General features: G+C 33.6%; 1 protein-coding gene and 1 pseudogene across 1 annotated transcript in view; one reads left to right on the forward strand and one right to left on the reverse strand.

Annotated features, from left to right (window-relative positions):
* The window catches only part of NEGR1 (neuronal growth regulator 1), a 1,042,362-nt gene that overhangs the window by 145,002 nt on the left and 871,149 nt on the right, over positions 1 to 26,211 (forward strand). The gene's annotated exons all lie outside the window — the stretch shown is intronic.
* On the reverse strand, positions 7,046 to 7,854 carry LOC104995030 (annotated as a pseudogene).

Below are 26,211 nucleotides of genomic sequence, written 5' to 3' on the forward strand. Positions count from 1 at the left end.
TGTGAAGTCTCATTGCTTATGGTACAGGAATAGCAAAATTTGTGAAATGTTATCTCCTGTGGAGACCTTCATTCTGAATCTCTAGCAACCATGAAACATATTTATGAAGCACCTCACTGCCAGTCATTGTACCAGATGTGCAAATAAAACAACACAGCATATGACAAACATATCTCTTACCTCCAAAGAGTCTAACCACCCCCAGCCATCTCCATCACCGGTTGCCCATTCATTGTCCATTTGCTAGTGCTCTCTCTGTCATTCTTCAGTTACTATTTCTGATTGCTTGCAATACAAACACAGATGCCACACAAACATTCTCACACACATTCAGAGATTATGAATCACTCATCAGATAATGCAACTGATTGGAACATGCTAGCCAGAAATGTCTAATAGGAGATTTTGGATACTCTCCTTCTTTCTAGGTATCATGCATTTTAGCTAAAACGATATGTTTTCACTTAAAGATGATTGGAACAGGAACCAAAAAAAAAAAAAAGGACTTGTTTAAGCCAGATTTAGTATTTGAGTGACTGTTGCAGTTAGGATTAAATGATATTGTGTACATAATGTTCCTTGAAAGATAACAGACATTCAACAGATTAATTATTTGTCTATATGAGAAAATGTATGAAAGTAAGTTTAAACCATAAAGCAATATGTATTTTCTCCCTTTCTCTCTCTCTCTCCCCTATCTATCTCAATCAGTCAATCAGATTATTATGTTTAATATTCATCTTATTTTATTGCCTGTCTAAAGTGATTGTGGTAGTGGAAAACTATCTTTTCTGTTGAATCATTCACATCACATTGGTTGTGGGACAGTTGTTTTGGTAGTAATAATTTCGTTGTATCCTAAAATTATATTTAAAATATGAAAATTCGCTTACTTATGTGGAAGATCAGTAGTATTTTTCATAACCATGAATCTTTATTTCCATGCTTTCTGGTTCAGAATTACCTTTTGCTTTGTAGAATTCTTTTTTTTTTTTTTTAATCACACTTTGACCAAGGGAAACCTCCCTAACAAAGCATTAAATTTTGAAATCTAAGTATGAATTATCTCTGTGGTCAGGAGGGCATGGAGTTGGAGTCTGATGAAGTAGAATGAAAAATGATCTATGGATCCTCTCCAGTTTCTGCTGTTTGATTCTCTGATACAGAGTTGCTTTGTTAAAGAGACGGCTTCTTTATCAGGATATTTATGATGATTGCATGGGTATGGTGTGCATGCAGTTACTTCATTCCCTTTCTTTATTAACTTCTGACTTTTTTATTATCATGCTTTTTCTTTTTGCTATAAGTAGTTAGTTATTACCTTGATAGCACTGAGTAAAAACTTCTAGTTTTTTACTTCTACTAACTGTCATTGTTTGACTAGCAGTTACAGAGATTTATTTTTGCTAAACCCCTACCAGGCTAGACAGCCATAAACCAAGGGACACAGTGCATTAAGGGAAAATCCTTCTTTTGTGGCAATTCAACCCAAGGGAGTGTGTATGATTCCAAGTTCATTAAAAAAAAAAACCAACAACTATTTATTAAGGGCCTGTAGATTTTGTCAAAGAGGTGTAGTTACCATCATTTAAACAAAGAGTTCCACTAATCAAATCCTAGAAAAATATATTGCTTTAATTAAGCTGTCACTGTTGACCAATATTATTACTGTTGATTTGTTAAAATAAAGTTCAATAAAAGGTCTCAATAAATTTAGTAGCAATCCTGTTGATTGTGTAGTATTGTAATAAGAGAATCAATTATTTAAATTTTAGTAACCAACTTCCAAATAAGTTCAAGATAATGCATAAGGATGAGTGTGCAATCTTCTTTATTAAATGTGTGATATGTTTATATCTTTTAATCTAATTCCCTGGTGTAAATTCATGACATGTCAACACTAAAATGTCTGGATAAAATTTAACATTTATAATTTTATAATTCCTTAGACATGATAGGTACAGAAACTTGCTTATTTCAGAAATAAGCCATGTCCGTGGATTAGTCCATATATTTCCAGTTGTATCTTTGGTATTCATGGTCTATCTTTCTGTACTAGTGAGCTACTTTGTGGTTTCTTAAATTGACCATATGGATTACATATGAATTATACACATGAGTCTTTTTCCTTGGGACGTCCCCCTTTTCCCCCTTTTCTAACATAATATTCTTAATTTAATATCCTCCCAAGTAGTTTGTGCGTACTTCTGTGTTGCTGTTGTTTAGTTGGCTCGGTTGTGTCTGACTCTTTGCGATCCCATATACTTATTTCCCCATCTATATGCCATGAAGTGATGGGACTGGATGCCATGATCTTAGTTTTTTGAATGTTGAGTATTTCTGTGTTAGTACTTATTATATTACATGGCATTCATATGATGTTGGTGAGTATAACTGTGGTGTCTACATCTTTAATCTTTATAGCCATATCAAACAGAAAATTATCTGGCACATGTTAGATGTTCAAGATATCTCTATTGAAAAAAATTAACAATTTTAACTTCCTTTCAAATCTAAATATATCTTTCTTGGAAAATTATACTGAAAGAATGATAAGGTGAAAATTTCCTTTCTTATCTAATCATAATATTTATCAATAATATATCTAATTGATGATGCCCCAGAAATAATTGGTTATTATTTTGTATGTATTTCATTGCATACAGCAAATTGAATGCATTATTTCATTAAAAAATTAACAATTTAGTTCACATGAAAGACAATTTATAATTTATATTCAAAATAACTGTCTAAGAAAAAGCAGTTTTTATATTGTTCATGTTACTTGGTATAAAACTAGATTTCCTAAAGCAAATATACATGTATTATAATCTGCCTCTAAAAATTATTAAAAATATAAGTGTCTCTTTGGAATCAAGATAGAATTCTGACCCCAAACTTAAGTCTTTGCCCAATTTCTACTTATTTCTAATATATATTGCTATTAAACTCTTTCCCTTTACTACAGATTATATGTGAATTTCATGAGAGCAAAACTAACTTCAAACATCTATCACTTAAACAAGAACATGTTTGTTATTTTTAAGCAATAATATACGTTTTATATAAAATATGGAAAAAAATTTCAGTAAATGAAAATTTTCTAGTATTTCTCAAAAGTGTTCCTTAATTATTTCCTCTTCTATTTTTTTTTATAAATATGAAATTGCCTGAAATCATTTGAAGTGCAGAATACAGACAAAAGTATAAATAGAAGCTGGGGAATTGATAGGGTGACATGGATTCAGAAATCAGATTCTCCCTTCACAATCAGTTTTTCTCTGTGGTTCAGTTTATTAGAACTAAAGGTCTCTTTCAAAATTATTTGACCATTTAATTCCTGATTATTGGATATAATTTAATAATATGATGCTTCTGGAGAATAGCAAGCAACAATGAGGTGGTAAACTTACCTATTGGCTAGACTCCAAAAACAAGGAAAGTATAAGATCAACTATAGTTACCAGTACTAAACATCCAAAATGGGATAGAGAAAATTTTAGCCCAAACCTGGCTATTGTCAAAGGAGGCATGGTAGATGGAAAAGAAATAATTTAATTGAAATTATTTACAATATGTAATATAAATATGGTCTAAGAAAATAAATACTCCTGTTTTATAACTTCTTCCATGCTTTTGAAACTTTTGTAATGTTTAAACTCTACTGCCTCAGATTAAAATATTTTATGTTTAAAAATAAATGAAGAATAAATAAAAGTATAAAGAATAACATAACACTCTACCTCCCAAATAGATATAACAACTGCTGACACTTCAAGCTGTTTATTTTGTATCTTTTATTTTTAAAAGAATAACATATTACAGCGAGAAAAACATGAAAAATAGAATATTATAAATCAAACTCAGAATTTTTCACTCCATAATTTTCTTTTCTCCTAACCTTAAGTTATGTCATAAGCAAAGTGAAGTTGGCATGTATGTATACCTCCTACATTTTTATGCTGTATATAATAGTAATAATACCCATTTAATATATTTTAAAAAGCATAAATTGTACCATGCATGCATGCTAAGTCACTTCAGTTGTGTTCAATTCTTTGCGAGTCCATGACTATAGTCCACCAGGTTCCTCTGTCCATGGAATTCTCCAGGCAAGAATACTGGACTGCGTGGCCATGGCCCTCTCCAGGGGATCTTCCTGACCCAAGGATTGAACTTGCATTTACTGAGGTTCCTACATGCAGGCAGATTCTTTACCTATGGGAGATTTTACCATACATTATCTATATTTTGATCATTTCCTTTTTTTCCCACTAACATGCCATTTTGGTGACTTATTCATGTCTAAAATAATGCTCTAGTTCATTCGTGTTATCTGCTTTATAGTATTGTATGAATATATTTTCCAGGATATTTCTCTTTATTCATTCTTCCCTCCTTTTCTCCCTCCCTCCCTCCTTTCCTTCCTTCCTTGCTTCCTTCTTTTAGATATATTTTATTTCGTTGTTGTTGTGCATTCAGTCTGATGGCTGCAATTCATATTCCTTTCCCCATGATACCACTTTTAAATTGTTTATATTTCTGCTTTTATAATAGTTGTCTTTGGATTTTTACAAATATATTCAATTGACAATACACTAAAGTTTGTAGCTTTATCCTCCGCCTAAACATTTCAGGATTCAGAATGCTTAAATATTGATTTTCCTCACATGTAACCTTTGATGTTATTCTATATTGTCTTAATTCTATAGTTTTAACTCACCATTGTAAATTATTGTGGTGCATATTGAGATTTACTAAAATCATTAATTTTTATGCTTACTGTTGATATTTTCACCCTACACCCTTCTCCTGAATTTTGTATATTTCCTTCTTTTCTACCCAAGTACATTGAGCAACAATATATGAAGAACATTCTGTTGTATCAGAAAATGTCTTCGCTGACAGTGAAGTTCAAATGGGTCTCTTCAATGACAGTTCAGATGAGTCTAGAATTCAAGGGTCATAGATATTTTCCTTAAGCAGCTTGAAAATTATATTGTATTTATATATTTTATTAATGTTGGTTATAAGTCACGTAATAATCCTTTTGTTGTTCCTCTATATATATTTTGACTTTTCATATGATATTGCTTATATGTGAAATCAAAAAAAAAAAAAGATATAAATGAACTTATGTACAAAACAGAAATAGACCCACAGACATAGAAAACAAACTTATGGTTACCAAAGGGGAAAGCCGAGGGAGGGATACATTAGGAATTATGGATTAACATATACACACTACTATGTATTAAGTAGATATCCAACAAGGACCTTTTGTATAGTACAGGGGACTATACTCAATATTTTGTAGTAACCCATAAAGGAAAAGAGTCTGAAAACATAGATATACATGTATCATGATGCATGTATACATGAATCAGTTTGATGTACATCTGAAACTAGTACAACATTGTAAATCAACTGTGCTTCAATAAAAAAAAATTAAATCAATCATATAATTATCTCAATAAATGCAGAAAAAGCATTTGACAAAACTCAACATCCAATTTGTGATTTAAAAGAATTAGCTCATAAAAGTAAGTATACAGTAAACATATCTCAACATAATAAATGCCATTTATGACAAAGCACAGTTAAAACGCTTCTCAGTTTTTTCCTCTAAAATCAGGAATGAGGCAAGGATGCCCAGTCTCACAAGGTGGGACTGTGGGACTCAGAGATACAACCTACTATGTATAAGATAGATAAGCAACAAGGATATATTGTATAACACAAGGAAATATAGGCATTGTTTTATAATTATATATTAAGTACAACCTATAAAAATATTGGGATCATATGATGTATGCCAGAAATTAATATTATGTATCAGCTATACTTCAGTTGTAAAAATCTAGCTTTAAATTCTGTTTCTGGCATCATATAATTCTCTCATTTATATCTAATTTTTGGAACTTCAAAAATATGAATATTTCTAAGTCAATTTATAAAATGTAATTTAGTATTTTATATTTTTGTAATAAGAAAGAACTCCACATCAGCTAGGGTTGCTTTATTGTCTGATGTGCTTCATCACATACTTAAGTCTTAGAATTTGTTCACATCATTGGCTAAAATTCTTAGTACTATAGCAAGGGATGTGGTGCCTGTGCATCTGGAGCCTTAAGAATTGCTTATGTCACACTGAGTGTGTATGGATGTTTGTTTGTACATGTGTGTTTAGGATGTTAAGTTTTGAGTATTCTTTTTTGCCAATACATATTTAAATAAAATTTGAATTTAGGTCACATGTTAAATAATTTATCAATATCAAATGTTTATGATCAGAAATAAACATCAGAAAAATCCCTCAAAACTCAATTGCAATGAAAAAAGGAATTGGATAAAAAAAGACTAGAGCTTATATTTCTGTTTTCTTTAATGTTATGTTTTATTTCATATTAAGAATAATCTGAATTTCCTGGTGTATATTTACAATAAAAGATTGTGTCTTTCCCTTCTTCTAAAATTTCTTAAGAGAAAGGCTGACGTTACTGAATTGAGACCTGTTTTACTTCCAATGTAGGCCTATGAAAGTGAAAGTGAAAGTCACTCAGTCATCTCCGACTCTTTGTGACCTCATGGACTATACAGTCCGTGGAATTCTCCAGGCTAAAATCCTGGAATGGGTAGCTTTTCCCTTCTCCAGGGAATCTTCCCAACTGAGGGATCAAACCCAGATCTCCCACATTGCAGGCAGATTCTTTACCAGCTGGAGCTACCAGGAAAGCCCAAGAATACTTGAGTGGGTAGCCTATCCCTTCTCCAGCAGATCTTCTTAACCCAGGAATGAAACTGGGGTCTTCTGCATTGCAGGTGGATTCTTTACCAGCTGAGCCACCAAGGAAACCCATCTAGGCATATAGTGCTATAAAATTCCCCTGAATACTGTTCAACAACATGCCACAAATTTCTTATTTTTCTTTTTTTGACTCATGAGTTATCTAGAAGTATTTTATCTAGTTCCAGTTTGGGGACATTTCCAGGAAATTTTATTTATTTATTTATTTTACCACAAATAAGATCTTTTATTTGTCACCATTAAGTCTGCATTTTAAACTGATTCTTGGACTGGTGGCTCATATCCATCAGCTCATTCAACTTTAGCACCTGTCTCATGCCCAGTAGCTTTTCCAGAGCTACTACCTTCACCATGTAGCTCCATGAGTTTTCCCAATTCAAATTTGGGCTTCTTCAGCACTTTTACTTTTCTAACGAAGACATCATGGAGTGGATAAATAGATTGGCAAGCCTTTTCTATGTCTTTTCCAATGCTATCTGGAATCAATTTATTGACCACCTCTTTCAAATCATTGTCTGCACCTCTGGGGTCATGATTTCCATCATCTGGTGCACCTGCTGGTGCTGGGCGTAAGAGGTCTTCCGAATCTGACTGTCGCGCTTTTTAGTAAAACCCACACAGAACAGACGAAGCAAGTAACCATCGGTCGTCTTGACATCAACGTGAGCTTCAATCATGGTCTGCCATTTTTTGACCATGGAGCACATTTTGTCACGGGATAAGATCCATACCATGAAAATTAGGCAGGTTTTGCCCTGAACATCCTCAGTAATTAGCTTGAATTTTCTAAATGCTACTTCACCATTCTGCAGATCAGCAAGACTCACTTCAAAAACACGACCTTTGAGGCCATCAGATGCGATTTTGGTTCCTTGAGTTCTCGTGACCAATGTTTTCCCAATATTCCTTATATTGAACATAGCTGGTGCTTTCACATCATACCAATCTTTTTTAGAAAATGGGTCAACCACTTTCTTTTTGGCTCCCTTTTTACCTCCTTTCGTAAGGCGCTTGTTCTTGCCGATCACCATGGTGCCGCTCAGAGAGCCAAAAGGTATTTATTTTTTTTAATTGCAATTTAATTTCACTGTGGAAAGAGAACATACTAAGACTTGAATTTTATCTATTGAGACAATTTTTTATGAGCCAGAATAAAGCCTATCTTGATACATATTTCACGTGCACTTGAAGAGAATATATACCGTGCTGTGTCTGGTAGAGTATTCTATAAACGTAAAATTACAATAAGTTCATTGATGGTGTTAAAGTGTTTCATATCATAAAAGATGCTTTTTCTTATTCTATTATTATTAATAGATACTTAAGAAACCTTTAACTTTAACTGTGGATTTGCCATTTATTCTTTCAGTTTTAGAGCATGACTTTATATATTTTGAAACTTTTTATTAGGTGAAATTAATTTAGGGTTTTGTCCTCTTGAATTATTTACATCTTATAATTATGAACACACCTTCTTTATCTCTGGTATATTCTTTGCTCTGAAGTAAGGGTTTTTTTTGTTGTTGTTGTTCTGTTATTTGTATAATGATCCCAGCTTCCTTCTGATTAGTCTTGTGTAGAGTATGTTAGCCCATCTTTGAATTTTAACTTATTTATGCCTTTATATTTATGGTGTATTTCTGGATATATAGAATAGGTTCTTGCTTTTTTTAATCCAGTTTGACAATCTCTGCCTTTTAACTGGGATGTTGAGAACATTTTCCATTTAGTTTGATTATCAGTATATTACATTTAGGTCTATGATCTTGCTTTTTTTTTTGTCTTATTTGTTCCTTATTCCACTTTTGCTCTTTTTTTTTTTTTCGCCTTTTGGCATCTTAAATATTCTCACCACCAAAAAAGAAATGGTAGATATGAGATATGGTAGAGATAGTGGTGTTAACTACCTCTGTGGTTGTACACATTTTGATTTATATAACTGTATCAAATCAACATGTAGGACCCCTTAAACTTACACAATGGTATGTGACAATTATATCTCAAAAAAGCTGGAAAATAGTATTTTACTATATAGTATAAAAAATTTTTACTTTGTTTTGTCTCATTAGCTTACCTCCTTGAAAGAATAAATTTTTATGGGAAAAAAGCATTTCTCATTGCATTTTTATTCTCACTATGAAATGCACAATTTAACATCAAAAGGTACATTTTTCAGATATGAAAAGAATTTTGTATTTATTAATTCATATCAAAAGATTTGGCTTCCAAGTAGTAATTTAGACTGTAGGAGCTATATATTTAAAGCTAATCAAATTTATGATGGATTTTTTCCTGCATATCTGCAAAAGTGACAAGCTAGTTAATTTAAAAGTATGGATTGATTAATAACTCTGTCTATGAGTCTTTATTTGTAGATGAATATAGTTGTGGCAAACTAATTTTTTAATTTTAAAAGAATGATATGTATGTATTGTTAAAGCTATTTTTAAAAAGTCTTGTAGTTTTTCAAGAAATCTTAAAATTAGCTGAACAGATATCTTTTCCGATCCAAATAAATAAAATCTCAAAGACAACTTGAAGACGCCTTCATGACTGTTTAGTAAAAGAAAAAATTTTAGCTCTCTTCCACTATTGGCTAGTTTTTACTTCACCAATAGATCTTTGAAATCCTCTGGCCCTTGCACTATACACTTTAGATTCTGTTTCAAATTTTTAAATAATCGTCTTTTAATTTTACAGCATAAGTGCCTTAAATAGAAGGTGGCAACTGTCTTTTAGAATATATTATACATGTTATTTTTGTTCTTGATTGCTATAAAATCAGCTGAGATTTGGTGATTTCTCTTTTCACTCACTGGAGTTATAAGCTGCCCTGTGTTAATAGTAAAGTTCATGAATAGTGATATCATATTAATTAAAGAAGTGTCATTTCAAAAGTGTACTACATTTCAAAATGAAGTGATGCTCCTCATTACTAATACTCCTAATACTCCGCATTAGGGAGTTTGAGCAGAGGGCTTCCAATAACGGCGCTATGGTTTTAACAGGACCATTATGGCAATAGGATTACGAAGAGACTAGGTGTGAAACTGTCTAAGCAGGATACCAAATTTCAGACTATTGTCATAATCCCAGCAAGAGGTAATGGTGAATTGGTTCGGGTACTAACAACTCAGTGAAAGGGGTTATATTCTCAATATATTTTGAAGGCAGAGTTAGCAGTATTTTCTGATAAATGGGATATGAAGTATCAGAGCAAAAAAAAAAAAAAAAAAGGAATGAAGGATGACTCTAAGCTATTTCTTCTGAACAATTACAAGTGGAATAGATATGCCATTAACTGAGAGAGTAATCAACATTATTTATTTCCATTCATTTTCATTCATTCTCTTAAACCTGGCAATTTGATTCTACTCCAAACACTGGAAATAAATTGGACCTTCAGATGCCTTCCTGCTTGCCTACGCTGCAGCATTTTATTACTTTGATCTCTTAGGAAACTCTTCCCCCTTAACTTTCATATCACTTGTCATTATTCCTACTTGGCCAAAAGTCTTTGCTGTATGTTTCTTTCTCAGTCACTGTTTGTGATTCACTTTCACATTCACTTTCACTGATTTTGGTATACAAAGCAATTAACAAAATTGTGTACCTATTAATAAATAACTTAAATGTTGACTGAATGTGATTTATTCTTTTTTGCTCTAGGATGTACTGCTGTTAGCATGACTAAATATAGAAAAACAAAGGCATTTTTCTCAAGTGACTAAATATGTATCAAACAATATAAATATGGCTTCAGAAATTTTAGCCTTATTCAAGAAATTTAACAATATCATTTAAAAGGGTTAAGTATTCTTAAACCAGAGCAATTTAATAGAAAATGTTTGTTGCATTTTGTAAAATGACTTTACTTAAAAATGTATAGAATTTCTGAAATGATTTCATTTAGCGTGAATGGTCACTTTTAAATGGCTTCCATAAGTATTTATAGAATAAAAATCATTTTATGCAATTTATGAATATTTTCTATTATTATTTCAATTTCAAATTATTACTGTGAGTTATGTTTATGCTGTGGCACCTCTGTTTATTATCCTTCACACGTGGGGCAGTGATTTATTTTTCAGATATACAGATTTCATGATTTATAGGCGTACTTTAATATTTTTTGTCTTGATTGCCCAAATGTTTTGCACCTGTTCTTGTGAATATGTGTTAGTCTTAAAGTGATTTAACACAATCGCAAACCCTTAATGTAATGCTTTATCATGATCCAATGTGATTATATTGTATAATGCAACCTTAGCTTATGTTTCTACACTCTTTGAGCTTTTAACGACCTATATCCTGTAGCTAATGAGAAATATTTCATGCTTTAATGTGATCAACGGGAGATAAGATTTTTATCCATATAATTCAAAGTTTAGATTAAGTAGTTCTTTAAGATTCTCTGGACTTCCCTGGTGGCTCAGAGGGTAAGCCTGTGAAAGGTTAGTACCTTTAAATGAAGTTATTAATATTCTTTTGAATATATGTTCTCATACTGTTTACTTTCTTCCTAAAATACTTTTCTAATTAATGTTTATCAGTGATTTTGTTTTGTGTTTTGTTTTCTTTTAACCAGTTAGAAATAATGTTGTTTACTTCCACTTTCTTGTTTAGATTTTGGAAGGAATGGTATAGGATTGTAAATATATGTTTGCATTTATTTCCCTTTAGTTTTAGAAAGAGAAACATTGTGAGTTAAATATTCTCTGATTGTGATGAACTGTGTGTCTTTCCAAGGATGTTTTATCAAAGACTTGAGGGCACTAAAGACTGTTGGCTGCTTCTTTGTTTTTTTACATATAAAATGCATATGTGTAAAGTGGCAAGCCTTATTGGGAGTTACTTAACAAATTAGACTATAATGCCAACTTAATAAGTTTTGTATCTTCAACATTTCATTATACAAAATCTAAATATTTCTAGAAAATTTCTAGTGGTAATAACTAATAACATATAACAAATTTCAATTTTTACATTTGTGAGTGCTAATATTCATATAGACTGGCTCACAGGGATGGTGTTATTACCTGTTGGGAGGCAATTTTCCATGGTGTTTTTATACATTGTGTGACAACTTTTGTCCTTAACTATCTTTTCAAGGATGTTTCTGAAGCAAGCAGACTTAGAAGAAAGAGATGTTATCTTCCTCCATGGCAAAAAATGGATTGTTTTGAGTTTACTTTAATCAAAATAAGATCTCCCTCTGGAGAAAGTGTTGAAGAGTCTTGCTGAAACCCTCTTACAGAATTGGTTTTTTTCTAAATTCAGAAATCCTCCACTGTAACATAAGCCTACTTTATAGTATCCATCTAAGTCATTCAGCATCACCACCTTGTTTCTTGGGATGGAAGGGAATTGATGAGAATCTGAAGCTTGTATTGAGTAATAAAGTTCTTGTCTCTGATCCAAGAGTCTACTGTCAGTCTTAAGTGTGGAATGCTGACATATTAACTTACAAGTAGGATAAAATCTCTGACCTTTGACAGTTCTTGATACTACAGTTGTTTTACAGAAGAAATAACAGGCTCAGGCAAAGTAAAAAACTAGCCCAACTCCCTAGAAGTCATTAATAACATATAGAAGTAGAACCTGGTCTCTGGCTCTAGGTTTGTGCCATTACATGATGCTGCCTCTAAGCATGTGGACTTTCACCCTATAATGTTAAATTTATGTATCTCGGAAAGTGACAGAAGCTAAAAACACAGTCAGGACTCTCTGGCAGTTAATTTTAGTAGTGAAGACTTATTCAGACATTAATAAAACAACATATATTCATTAAGATTCAGTTATGTATTCAGTATAGCTAACAGAGATACTTTTTAAAAATAATATATTTTTATATTAAAAAATTGACAAATAAAAATAATGATTGTTTCAGAGTTTTGTGGCTGTAGTTTTAAAATTGTAGTTTGGTTTTGAAAATTTTGTTCCTAGAATTTGTAAAGATCAAGAAATAAATAATATGGAGAGAGTAATACAAAACTCTCATCTCCACCAGTACCTTTTTTCTCCAAAATGCTTCTCTCCCTGTCCCTCTTTTACTCTCTCTCTAATAAGTACACATGCAAATGTATTTTGTGATGACTTTCAAGAGGAAATCACATTGCCTAATAGACTACCACGAGTAGTCCTACAATTTTTGTTTAGGATTCAGTATTCTTGCTATCATAAGGCAAATTTACTTCAGTGTTGGGAAGGCTGTCTATGAGGAACACCAAAATGTGATAAAATTTTGAACTAAAAGTTTAGACACTACAATCTACTCTCATCTGTGTCACCAGCTGTATGACCATTGTCATATCACTTAACTTGTTTGCTTTTCAATTTTTTGTCCTAGGGAAAAAAGGTATTGATCATTTTCAATTATTTTAAAGGGCTTTCACACACTTCCACCAGTTCTAGCAGTTGACATTTCTTGATTTGGAGTAAGAAATATGAAACTTTCAAAAGAAACATAGGTCTCATTATTGCATTACATTACTTCATAAATAATTGAATACAATAAGCATTAGCTTCCCTCATAGCTCAGTCAGTAAAGAATCTGCCTGCAATGCAGGAGACCTGGGTTTGATTCCTGGGTCGGGACGATTCCTGGGTCAGAGAAGGAAATGGCTATCAACTCCAGTATTCTTTCCTGGAAAATCCTATGGACAGAGAAGCCTGGCAGGCTATAGTCCATGGGGTCATAAGAGTCAGACATGACTTAGCGACTAAACCACCACCTCCAAGCATTAGCTACTATATTTGATCTATTTAATATTCTTTTTGTGTTCTACTTATATCCATACTAGCAGTAATATTTCCTTGAAATTTTCATAAAATAAACTGCTGTTTTATGTTAATGCTGAATTTCATAATAATCTTATTTGCCAATAACTTATAGATAGTAGGTGTATGTAGTTCATATACCACTACTATGTAATTAATGGACCAAATTTAAATTTTTAATTGCGTATAAAATAAAGGACATTTTATATTGTCCTCTATATCATAGTCCAACTCTTGGCATTCTATAGTAATTACAGTGCTATGAAAATTGTGTTATTCTATTATTACTATAGAGACTATGAACAAACTTCAAGATAAAATAAAATTCAATCTTAAAAAAGTGAAAGTAATAGCAGTCACAAGTAAAAAGACATGTGCTTCTTGGAAGAAAAGCTATGACAAAACTAGACAGCATATTAAAAGGCAGAGACATCACTTTGCCTACAAAGGTTTGTATAGTCAAAGCTTTGCTTTTTCCAGTAGTCATGAACAGATTGTAAATCGGAACATAAAGAAGGCTGTGCACCAAAAAATTGATGCCTTCAAATTGTGGTGCTGGGGAAGACTCTTGAGAGTCCCTTGGAAGGTACTCTTGGAAGGTAAGGAGATCAAACCAGTCAGTCAGTCCTAAAGGAAATCAATCCTGAATATTTATTGAAAGAACTGATTCTGAAGTCAAATCCAATACTTTGGCCATCTGATGCAAAGAACTGACTCATTGGAAGAGACTCTGATGCTGGGAAAGATTGAAAGCAGGAGAAGAAGAAGGTGGCAGAGGATATGGTTGGATGGCATCACCAGCACTGAGTTTGAGCACAACTTTGGGAAACAGTGAAGCACAGGGAAGCTTGTCATGCTGTATTCCATGAGGCCACAGAGTCAGACCTGACTTAGTGGATGAACAATAATAAAAATACATATGCCCCAGCTTATGTGCTCATGTAGAGTTTTATTTGGGACATTCAGTTTTTCATTAAAGAAGGAAGGCTTTTTACATAGCTTGCATAATAATCTTTCTTTGTGCTTTGTTAGGTAGATATAATAGGAAATTTGAATGATAAATCATCACAGTAATACATTTTGCAATAGTGACTGTATACAGATGTCACTTCTTCATCCTAACAGTTTGTTTACTAAGGTTATTTCTGGGTTGCATGTTATTGAGTAAAATGTATCAACTAATAAGTAATTTAGAGTAACTTCTGACTTTAATCATTTTATCATTATTGATATTGAAAAGTATATTTTTAAGTAAAAATTGGTACTCATTCTAAAATGTGACTTATATGTTATACAATAAGGAAATTATAGTCCCTTTTGATCATTCAAGTGATTTTGTATTTTCAAATGAAATTATTTGTAGCAATATTTTTATCAGTGAAAATGCTCAGTTCAGTTCAGTTCAATTCAGTCGCTCAGTCATGTCCGACTCTTTGCGACCCCATCAATTGCAGCACGCCAGGCCTCCCTGTCCATCACCAACTCCCGGAATTCACCCAGACTCATGTGCATCGAGTCGGTGATGCCATCCAGCCATCTCATCCTCTGTCATCCCCTTCTCCTCCTGCCCCCAATCCCTCCCAGCATCAGAGTCTTTTCCAATGAGTCAACTCCTTGCATGAGGTGGCCAAAGTATTGGAGTTTCAACTTTAGCATCAGTCCTTCCAAAGAACACCCAGGACTGATCTCCTTTAGAATGGAAATGTTAGCTCAGAATTAATTCAACATCATACCTCATATACTTATCAATGATTTTGTTGTAAAATCCAGCCTAATTCTACAAATGAAAAATATTCAGTGCTGAGTGAGCTGCTGCTGCTGCTGCTAAGTTGCTTCAGTCGTGTCCGACTCTGTGCGACCCCAAAGACGGCAGCCCACCAGGCTGCCCCGTCCTCAGGATTCTCCAGGCAAGAACACTGGAGTGGGTTGCCATTGCCTTCTCCAATGCATGAAAATGAAAAGTGAAAGCGACCCCATGGACTGCAGCCTACCAGGCTCCTCCGCCCATGGGATTTTCCAGGCAAGAGTACTGGAGTGGAGTGCCATTGCCTTCTCCGGCCGAGTGAGCTAACACATATCATTTCTATCACTAACTTACTTAAAGGCAGTTATTAATATAAGAGTAGAAACAATGGAATTAGGTTTCTCATAATGTTGTACATCCATCAGTCAGTTCAGTTCAGTCACTCAGTTGTGTCTGACTCTTTGCAACCCCATAAATTGCAGCATGCCAGGCCTCCCTGTCCATCACCAACTCCCAGAGTTCACTCAAACTCACGTCCATCGAGTCAGTGATACCATCCAGCCATCTCATCCTCTGTCGTCCCCTTCTCCTCCTGCCCCCATACTGGCAATCAAATTCATTTTTATTAGAAGTGTGTGTTAATCACTCAGTCCTGTCTGACTCTTTGTGATCCCATGGACTGTAGGCAGCCAGGCTCCAGTGTCCATGGAATTCTCCAGGTAAGAACACTGAAGTGGGTTGCCATTTCCTTCTCCAGGCTATCTTCCTATCACAAGGACTAAACCTGGGTGTCCTGCATTGCAGGTAGATTCTTTGCCGTCTAAACCACCAGGGAAGAGGATCATTTTAGTTAAATTAATCCCAATTCTGTGAGCCATTTGCTCTTTACTTTCTGCTTAAATGTTTCTATGTATTATTGAGTTTCCAAGTAATTTTATTCATCGTCATATTGCTCAAAGTATTGCTGCCGTTTTCATATTGTGTTTTGTTTGTATGTTTTTTATACCCCAATTCTAAAAACTTAAATTTTGTTCTGAACTTCTTTTTTTTTTAATTTTCTTTAAAAAGAATTCTCAGGAAATCCTAGTTGTTGTAACAAAGCATTTTTTGAATTCTATCTTTTAAATCAATTACATGAAACAATATTTTACCTCCTCCTTTTAGGTAATGATTTTTTATCAGTTCAGTTCAGTTGCTTAGTTGTGTCTAACTCTTTGAGACCCCGTGGACTACAGAGATTATGGAGATTACATAATTACAGAGTTACAGAGATTATGCTGCTAAGTCACTTCAGTCGTATCCGACTCTGTGTGAACCCATAGACGGCAGCCCACCAGGCTCCCCATCCCTGGAATTCTCCAGGCAAGAACACTGGAGTGGGTTGCCATTTCCTTCTCCAATGCATGAAAGTGAAAAGTGAAAGTGAAGTCGCTCAGTCCTGTTTGACCCTCAGCGACCCCATGGACTGCAGCCTTCCAGGCTCCTCCATCCATGGGATTTTCCAGGCAAGACTACTGGAGTGGGGTGCCATTGCCTTCTCCACTACAGAGATTATGGGAGAGCAAAAAAACCTCATTGGTTATGGCTCAGAAATTCTCTATTTTCTTATTTTCTCACTATTGATCATCAATAAACCTTAAGGCAAGAGATTTGCAAGTCAGCAGCTTCTACAGTTGAAGGGAGAACTATGTTTTTAGTCTCTTTCCAATTCCTCAAACATTACATCTCAGATTATATAAACTATACCAATGATAAATTTCTAGTTTCAAAAAAGATTATTTATACATAACTTTAAAAGAACATCTGTTTCTTCCATTGGCTGGAGCAGTACCAGTACTAACTGAGGCTGAATCACCCCCCTGGGCAAGTGGTTGTCTTTCACTTCTGTAATTTTGCATGTGTGGGAAATCCCAAATAAATCCATCTTCCCCTTGTGCTTTTATAGGTACTCAAATGCTCACAATCATAAATCTAGTTGTTGTAACAAAGCATCTTTTGAATTCTATCTTTTAAAATAAATTACATGAAACAATATGTTACCTCCTCCTTTTAGGTAATGATTTTTTCATATTTAAGACTAATTTATTAGGCTGAGAATACAAAAAGGATGCCATTTCTTCACCTACATCACACCCCTCTGAAGGACTTTTTCTGTTGCTTGAAAGCTAAGAGAAGCTTTGTATTTTCTAAATTTTACTTTCCTTCATAAACTTTTAGAAATTTAATATATTATATACTGCTGAGTTCTTTGTCTATACCCAAAGCATTTGCCTTTATCTCCACATAAATGTCCACCTATAGTTAGAATTTATGGTTGCTATGATCTTAGAGCATTTTTAAAGCACTTTACACTGTGTGATATTAAGCAAAAGATATTTCTGTGTTGGCTTACTTGTTTCTAGGGGAATTTTATTTTTCTACTTGTTGTATATACCTACAGGAGTTATACTAACATAATGTCAGGATTGTATAATATAAAGTTAAATTCTATTGGACTGATTTTATTCGTGACTATTTTGCTTACATGACCAAATTTGATTTGTGAAGTAAAACATTCTCTCACTGTAGCAAAAATGCATGGAAACTGACTGTAAGGGATAGAAGCAATTAAAACAATATTTGAGTCTATGGTTATAGTTAAAGAGGTGCTTATCAGTTTAGGAATTTTTCATGAAGATTGAATAGTGCTCCCAAATAAACTGCTGCCACGAGACTTACTTCAGATCATGTAAAACCATTAACAAAGCTTTAAAAGAGCATTCCAGGAAGCGTTATATGTTCTCAAAGGATAGCTTACATTATTTTGACATGTTTTGAATATGTCTACAACCTGTTAGTCATCATTATGAAATACAGAGTTGTTTTATTTTGTATTTTTAAAATGTATTTTAAACAAGTCACAGTTTAACTGCTACTGGACCTCACTGTTTTCTGTTAAGGTACTTATAGAATTACAGAGAAGAATTGCATTCCAACATGTTAAGGAGTAGTGACATTTGCTACTGTAAATACTTTCTGATATTCATAAAGACTGTTAAATCTAACGATCCCTAAGTGGTAGTGGACCACCCTATCTAACATAGTTTCTCTCCAATTCATGTCATGCTGATAGTTTCTGCAATTAAAGAACTTGGTGCACAAGTCCTAACATCTGCTGTTAAATCATAGGTGTATGATACATATGTACATAGAATACAGTATTTGTGTCTGCATGCATACATAATTATATATAATCATGTAAATATAGTCATACATACACATATACATATACAATATGTATATGTATACATAAATATATACATATTATACATACTTGTATACATATATAATGCGCACACACACACACACACACACACACACACACATATACACACATGGCCTTCCCTGGTGGTTCAGCGGTAAAGAATCCAATGCAGGAACTGCAGGAGACACGAGTTGGATCCCTGGGTTGGGAAGATCCCATAGAAGAGGGCATGGCAACCCACTCTAGTATTCTTGCCTGGAGAATCCCATGGATAGAGGAGCTTGGCAGCCTCAGTCAATTGGGTCACAAAGAGTTGAACATGACTGAAGTGACTTAGCATGCATACATGCAGACACACGCACCCACACACACATACATAAATATATATGGTCTTCATAAACATGTCCAAAGTCACAAGCTTGTGACTTTGTTTAGGTATATGAAAAAATATAAGTTTACTAAATGAATTAAGAAAAAAATTCACAAGTTTTCTACTAAATATGACACTGCACATTTGTGCATGTTCTTGCAAAGGCCATTTCTTTACAAACAGGGATCTGTGGGATTGTTAACGCTAGCTGAAGCTTCCTGTTTATTCACCCATTCTGGGATTTCCCATTTGCCAGCACTACAAATGCACTGTATTATAAATGAGAACAGCTTGTTGAAGGCTGTGTTTTAATGTTTTCTGGAAATAGATGAAGACAACATGTTCTGATATATTTGTAGCAATTCCAGTTAGGAGCTTATTTAGGGAGTTTTTGTTTTTTTTTTCTTCTTTAACAAACATAGGAAATATGTTCTTGTAGTGGTATCAATAATAATTACAAATTCTTCCTGGAGAACACATGTATACCTGTGGCAGATTCATTTTGATATGTGGTAAAACCAATACAGTATTGTCAATTTAAAAACTAAAAAAAAAAAAAAAAAACTCAAAATAAAATAATAATTATGCATGCTTTAAAGTTAACTTCCTTTTTGGGAAACAATTGGTATTCAGTGTTTTGTCTAGGTAAACAGTATTTACATAAAAATAATAAAAAGTTATTTTTCATATAAACCTTAAAATTCCTCTGCTGCTGCTACTGCTGCTGCTAAGTCACTTCAGTCATGTCTGACTCTGTGCGACCCCATAGATGGCAGCCCACCAGGCTCCCCCATCCCTGGTATTCTCTAGGCAAGAATACTGGAGTGGATTGCCATTTCCTTCTCCAATGCATGAAAGTGAAGAGTGAAAGTGAAAATTCCTCTGCATTGCCCCACACAAAGTTATAGTAGTTATAAATTGTTTATTATTAGTATAGTATAGTAATGATATTTTTAGTAATGGTTTTGTTTAATGATCATAGACAATTAATAAACTCTTGTTATTCCTATTTATTTATTTTAGTGGATTTTGAAGAACTATCTGGATAATAATAATTTTTCTGGAAAAAAAAGAGTGAGAATAAATAAAGTCCTCCTACTTCACCTGCCAACATATTTTGCTTTCTGTACCCTTACATTTTTGCCTACTTCATAATCCTAATCTAGACTGTCACTTCTTAAGAGTTCCATGCAATTTTTGAAAATTTTCAGCAGTTTTTAAAAATAGTAGATAAAATTTTGATGTTGATAAAGTTGACCTTTGCTTTCTGATATGTGTGGGTGTCAGTGTGGGTGTTTGTGGATGAGTGTGTGTGTGTATGTGTTTCAAATGTCAATGTAAAAGATGTATCACAATAGTAGAATTTTGGATATATTAACAAGCCTAAATTTATGCAGTTTTAAATGGGACAAAGAATTAGCATTATAAATTGTAGCAGTTTATAATGAAAGTTGTTTACATTAAAAGTACATGACAGAAATGTAAGAAAATGACTAAGTGCAATATGAAAGAAAAATTACTTCATTGAACACCCCAAAATTTAAAGTTTAAGTATAATCATGGTATATATAAATATGCAAAAATTTGTTCTATTCTTCCCCAGTGATTTATGTTTCATCAAGTGTAGTTACCTTCATTACTGATCATTTTTTAAAACAAAATTTTATATCACAACATTGTGTGTTAAAGTGAACTACAAAACTATTTAAAATTGTGCAGCTTCAGAATGATGCATGGTTCACTGCAAATTGCAAAGGGTAAGGAAAAATGGAATGAATTTCTAATAGACCTTAATTTCATCTTCAAAAAATAGCATTTGTTAAATGAGCATCTTAAGAAGTGTTAAATTATGCACATATATATAAAACATTAAAAGGATATTTGTACTGGGTGGCTAATTTCATCCTTAATTGCTGAGTTTATTTACAGGATACATGGTACCATTACAGATTCCTATCTTTTCAATTATATTGTTGAATTGCTTACACATTTTTCCTAAAAGATTCAACTTCATCAGTAAATCACTCTTTCTATTCATAAAATGTATTTTGCAGATGGACCTTCTCCTTTTTGCAGGGCTGTCAAAATACTTTTTGGATGTGAAAAAAACATATTTAACCTTCTTTTTCAAATATTCATTTTATAATATTTATACATGGTATTTTCTTTTTTAAGGTTTAGCATTTTTAAATTATGTCTAAAATAGATATAATAAGAAAATGTACAAATATGAAGTGTACAGCTCAATTACTTTTTACATATGATTCCTCTGAATAACCATCATCTTGATAAAGATACAAAACATTTCTATTACATTAGAAAGTTATTTCCTGCTGCTTTAGCCACCCACCAGGGGTAATCATTCTTCTAACTTCTGTTAACATCAATTCATTTTACTTGGAACAAAATATCTGTGGGATTCACTCACTTGTTGTGTTTATCAGTAGTTCATTACTTTTTTTTTTAATTTTATTTTATTTTTAAACTTTACAATATTGTATTAGTTTTGCCAAATATTGAAATGAATCCACCACAGGTATACCTGTGTTCCCCATCCTGAACCCTCCTCCCTCCTCCCTCCCCATACCCTCCCTCTGGGTCATCCCAGTGCACCAGCCCCAAGCATCCAGCATCGTGCATAGAACCTGGACTGGCGACTCGTTTCATTCATGATATTATACATGTTTCAATGCCATTCTCCCAAATCTCCCCACACTCTCCCTCTCCCACAGAGTCCATAAGACTGATCTATACATCAGTGTCTCTTTTGCTATCTCGTACACAGGGTTATTGTTACCATCTTTCTAAATTCCATATATATGCGTTAGTATACTGTATTGGTGTTTTTCTTTCTGGCTTACTTCACTCTGTATAATAGGTTCCAGTTTCATCCATCTCATTAGAACTGATTCAAATGTATTCTTTTTAATGGCTGAGTAATACTCCATTGTGTATATGTACCACAGCTTTCTTATCCATTCATCTGCTGATGGGCATCTAGGTTGCTTCCATGTCCTGGCTATTATAAACAGTGCTGCGATGAACATTGGGGTACACGTGTCTCTTTCCCTTCTGGTTTCCTCAGTGTGTATGCCCAGCAGTGGGATTGCTGGATCATAAGGCAGTTCTATTTCCAGTTTTTTAAGGAATCTCCACACTGTTCTCCACAGTGGCTGTAAATTGCTGGTTTGTTTTCTACTATAGGGATACCCAACAGATTAGTATGCCATTCTCTTGATGATGACCATTTGAGTTGTTTCTAGCTTTCTTCTATAATGAATAAAGTTGGTATGGATATTCTTGTTCTTGTGCTTTGTTGGACATATATACTCATCTTTATTGGCCATATACTTGAAGTACAATTGCTGAATTGTAGAGTAGGTATATGGTTAGCTGTAATAGCTAAAATTTTAATAGTTTTCAAAAGTTACACTTCTACCAATAATCACAGGAGAGTTCCAGTTATTCCACCAGTTATCTTTCCCAATGCTTGGTATTTTCAATTTTTTAAATTTTAGACTTTCTGGTAAATGTATTATATAGTGTATTTTTATTTTAAGTGACATTTCCCTGATGAATAATTGTGTTGACTATCTTTTCAATGCTTATTGGCCATTTGGTCAGTTTCTTTGGTGTGCTATTTGTTCAAGCCTTTTTGACTATTCTTTATTTATTTTTGGTCTTACTTGATTTGTGCTAATTCTTTATACATCCTAGATATAACCCCTTTGGTAGATAGATAGATAATGAAAATGTTATCCTAGTGTATGACTTGTCTTTTCAGTCTCATACTGATAATTTTAATTAACTAAAGTTCTTAATTTCAATGAAGTCCAATTATGTTTTTATTTTATTATGGTTTTTTTATTTTGTACCCTGTTTAGGAAATCTTTGCTTACTTTAAGTTCATGAAAATATTCTCCCATGATGTATTCTAGATGCTTGATTATTTTAATTTTGCACTCATATTTATTAATCATCTTTCATTAATTTTTATATATGGTGTAAGTTAGGAGTAAAGTTTGTCGGTTTCTTCCTCCCATATAGATATACAAAAGTTCGAGCCTCATTTGTTGAAAATAAATCATAGCTCTTCTTCCACAGCTTTGTGCTGGCACTTCAGACAGAGAGTATTCAATATTTCACCATTAAATATGTCAGCTGTAGCTTTTTGATTTTTGTTTTTGCCGATAGCTTTATTGAGAAATACTTGATACATGACAATGTATTAGTTTAAGGTGTATAACATAATAATTCAATATATACATGTATATATTACAAAATGCTTGCCACAATGTTTAGTTAACATCCATCAGCTCACAGTTATAATTATTTATTGTTGCAGTGAGAACTTTTAAGATTTTCTCTATTAGCAGCTTTCAAATATATAACAGTCTCAATATTTTCAAAGTTTCATGTTTTCAAAAGAGTAGCCAACTTAGACTCCATGTGTTTGTCATCAGCACTACTCTGACAGTAGGCTAGCTGTGAGAAAGCCTGAAAGTGAAAAGTCAAAGTGAAGTCGCTCAGTCGTGGTGGACTATAGCCTACCAGGCACCTCCGTCCATGGGATTCTCCAGGCAAGAGTACTGGAGTGGATTGCCATTTCCTTCTCCAGGGGATCTTCCCAACCCAGGGACTGAACCTGGGTCACCCACATTGGAGGCAGACTCTTTAACCTCTGAGCCACCAGGGAAGCCCTGCATATATCCCCCAAATTTCTCATTTTTTCAGGTTATAGCTTGAGATTTAATATTCATTTAAGTCATTCTTCTTATTTATTCATTTATATGTGGTTATTTTAAACTCACCATGAGACCCAAATAAGTGAAGCTATCATCCTCCAGCTTATGCAGCCATTTTAGATGATGGCCAAGTGAGACAGTGGTCTGCAAATTCACTATGAAAAGCCCTCTTCAAAGATATTCCAGTGTTTCTCAAATTTGGCCTTATTGACATTTTGAGCTAGTTATCCAAAATGCCAATTTTGTTGTGGAGTACTGTCCTGGGCATTGTAGGATACTCGGCAGGATTCACATCCTCTACCCATTACATACCAAGACCAATTCCTTGTTGTGACAATCCAGACTATATCCAGACATTGCTAAATGTCCTTTTTGAGGGGTTGAGATGGTAGGGAGGATAAAATAATCCCTCATTGGAAAATCACTAAGATACGTTGATATTCACCACAATACAAATACTACCTATCTTTTGCCATATAATTTATCCCAATATGATAACCTGATCAGTTTTTGTATCACACAAGTAACATGGTTTTCCTCTAATTTAGACTGCTTTTTTATCCTCATAACCACTCTGCCCTGCTTTTTAAAAATATTGGGGTAATCAAGTCATTAATCTTTCCATATATATTACATTTTGAGGATGGATGTGTGACTTCACAATTTCTTAAAAGACAATCTCAAAAGACACTACAATTTTAAATCTAAATACCTTTACTAATAAGCTTTTGTCATCTTTCTCCTATTTAACAAAATGAGACCGGTTTTATTCTTACCAAACAAAATGATTATTATATTTTTATTTCAGGAAACCGAGGGCTTACGGAGAACATTAAATTTACTTGACGCTTACCTGTTCCATTTGTTTTGCCTTCACTGCACTATGAAGATACAGTGTGTAATGTCATTCTCCTTATTTAAATTGACATTTATACTCATGGCTTCTTTTTTCATGTGCTAAACTGCTATTCATCCTTCGAGACCCATTTTTTACTCATTTTGATAATGTCTTCCACAACCCATTTTTTGGGGGAAAAAAACAAACCTTCTCATCTGCTCCTAGGACAATTTGTTCAAACATTTATAATTGCATTTACCATATCACTCTGTAATTTATTGCTTACTCTTAGCCTCTTAGCTTATGTAACATATCAAATTCTAGAATGAAATAAATCCTAATCAACTTACTAATTATAGTTCTTTAATTTATAAATTAACATTTATTTTCCAACTGAAGATTCAATATTTTCAAACTCCCAATATCTAGCTTAATACCTAACACAGCTATCATGTAAGAAATGTCAGTATCATATTTTAAATATTAAACCTGATGGACAAGATCATTAGATGAAAATAAAATAACCTTCATTATTTTTTAACTTTAAGGCTGGTTAACAATCTAAATAGATTAGCTATACTGATAAATTTAAAGATTTTAGGATATAATCTAGAAACTAAACAATTTCAGTAAGATTCAGAAAATGTAAGATTCTTTATATATGTATAATAGGTAGGCCTGAATTTTATAAAAGTTGCTTAAGAAATAAAATGTCTAATCATCATAACTATGTTTATTTAAAATTTGCTTAGAAATAGCTCCCAAAATATGAATACATATAGGTATGTGTGTGTGTGTGTGTGTAACATGTGTATATATAATGAAGTGAAGTTGAAGTGAAGTGTTAGTTGCTCAGTCGTATCCTGCTCTTTACAGCCTCATGAACTGTCACCCACCAGGCTCCTCTGTCCATGGGATTCTCCAAGCAAGAATACTGGAGTGGGTAGCCATTCCCTTCTCCAGGGGATGTTCCCAACACAGATCAAACCTGAATCTCCCACACTGCAGGCAGATTCTTTACCGTTTATATTACCTGTATATTGTATATACATGTAATTGTTTTATGCACATTATGATTTATGTGTATATAATAATATATATATATATATATTTCTATCAGAGTTTAGCTAAGAGAAACTCCTATAGTCATTTTAAATAAAAAGAGATCTAATTTAGGAAATTGGATGCTTAAAATTGTCAGAAAGGCAGGAGAATCAGGCTCTAGGTTAGGCTTCCAGTGATGATCTCTAGAGAACATTGCAGAACTGCTACTTTGCCACAATTAGGAAGTAGGGAACTCCAGGAGCACACCACTCTGGCCACTACCAGAATTGTCATGTAAGCCTCGAAATACCTGCTGAGTTCAGTTCAGTTCAGTCACTCAGTCATGTCCAACTCTTTGTGACCCCATGAACCGCAGCATGCCAGGCCTCCCTGTCCATCACCAACTGAAGTCTACCCAAAGCCATGTCTGTTGAGTTGGTGATGCCATCCAACCATCTCATCCTCTGTCATCCCCTTCTCCTCCTGCCTTTGGTCTTTCTCAGCATCAGGTCTTTTCAAATGAATCAGCTCTTATCAGGTGGCCAAAGTATTGGAGTTTCAGCTTCAGTATCAGTCCTTCCAATGGACACCCAGGGCTGATCTCCTTTAGGATGGACTGGTTGGATCTCCTTGCAGTC

This window comes from Bison bison, unplaced genomic scaffold, assembly GCF_000754665.1.
Source record: "Bison bison bison isolate TAMUID 2011002044 unplaced genomic scaffold, Bison_UMD1.0 scf7180017864271, whole genome shotgun sequence".
Lineage (NCBI taxonomy): Eukaryota > Metazoa > Chordata > Mammalia > Artiodactyla > Bovidae > Bison > Bison bison.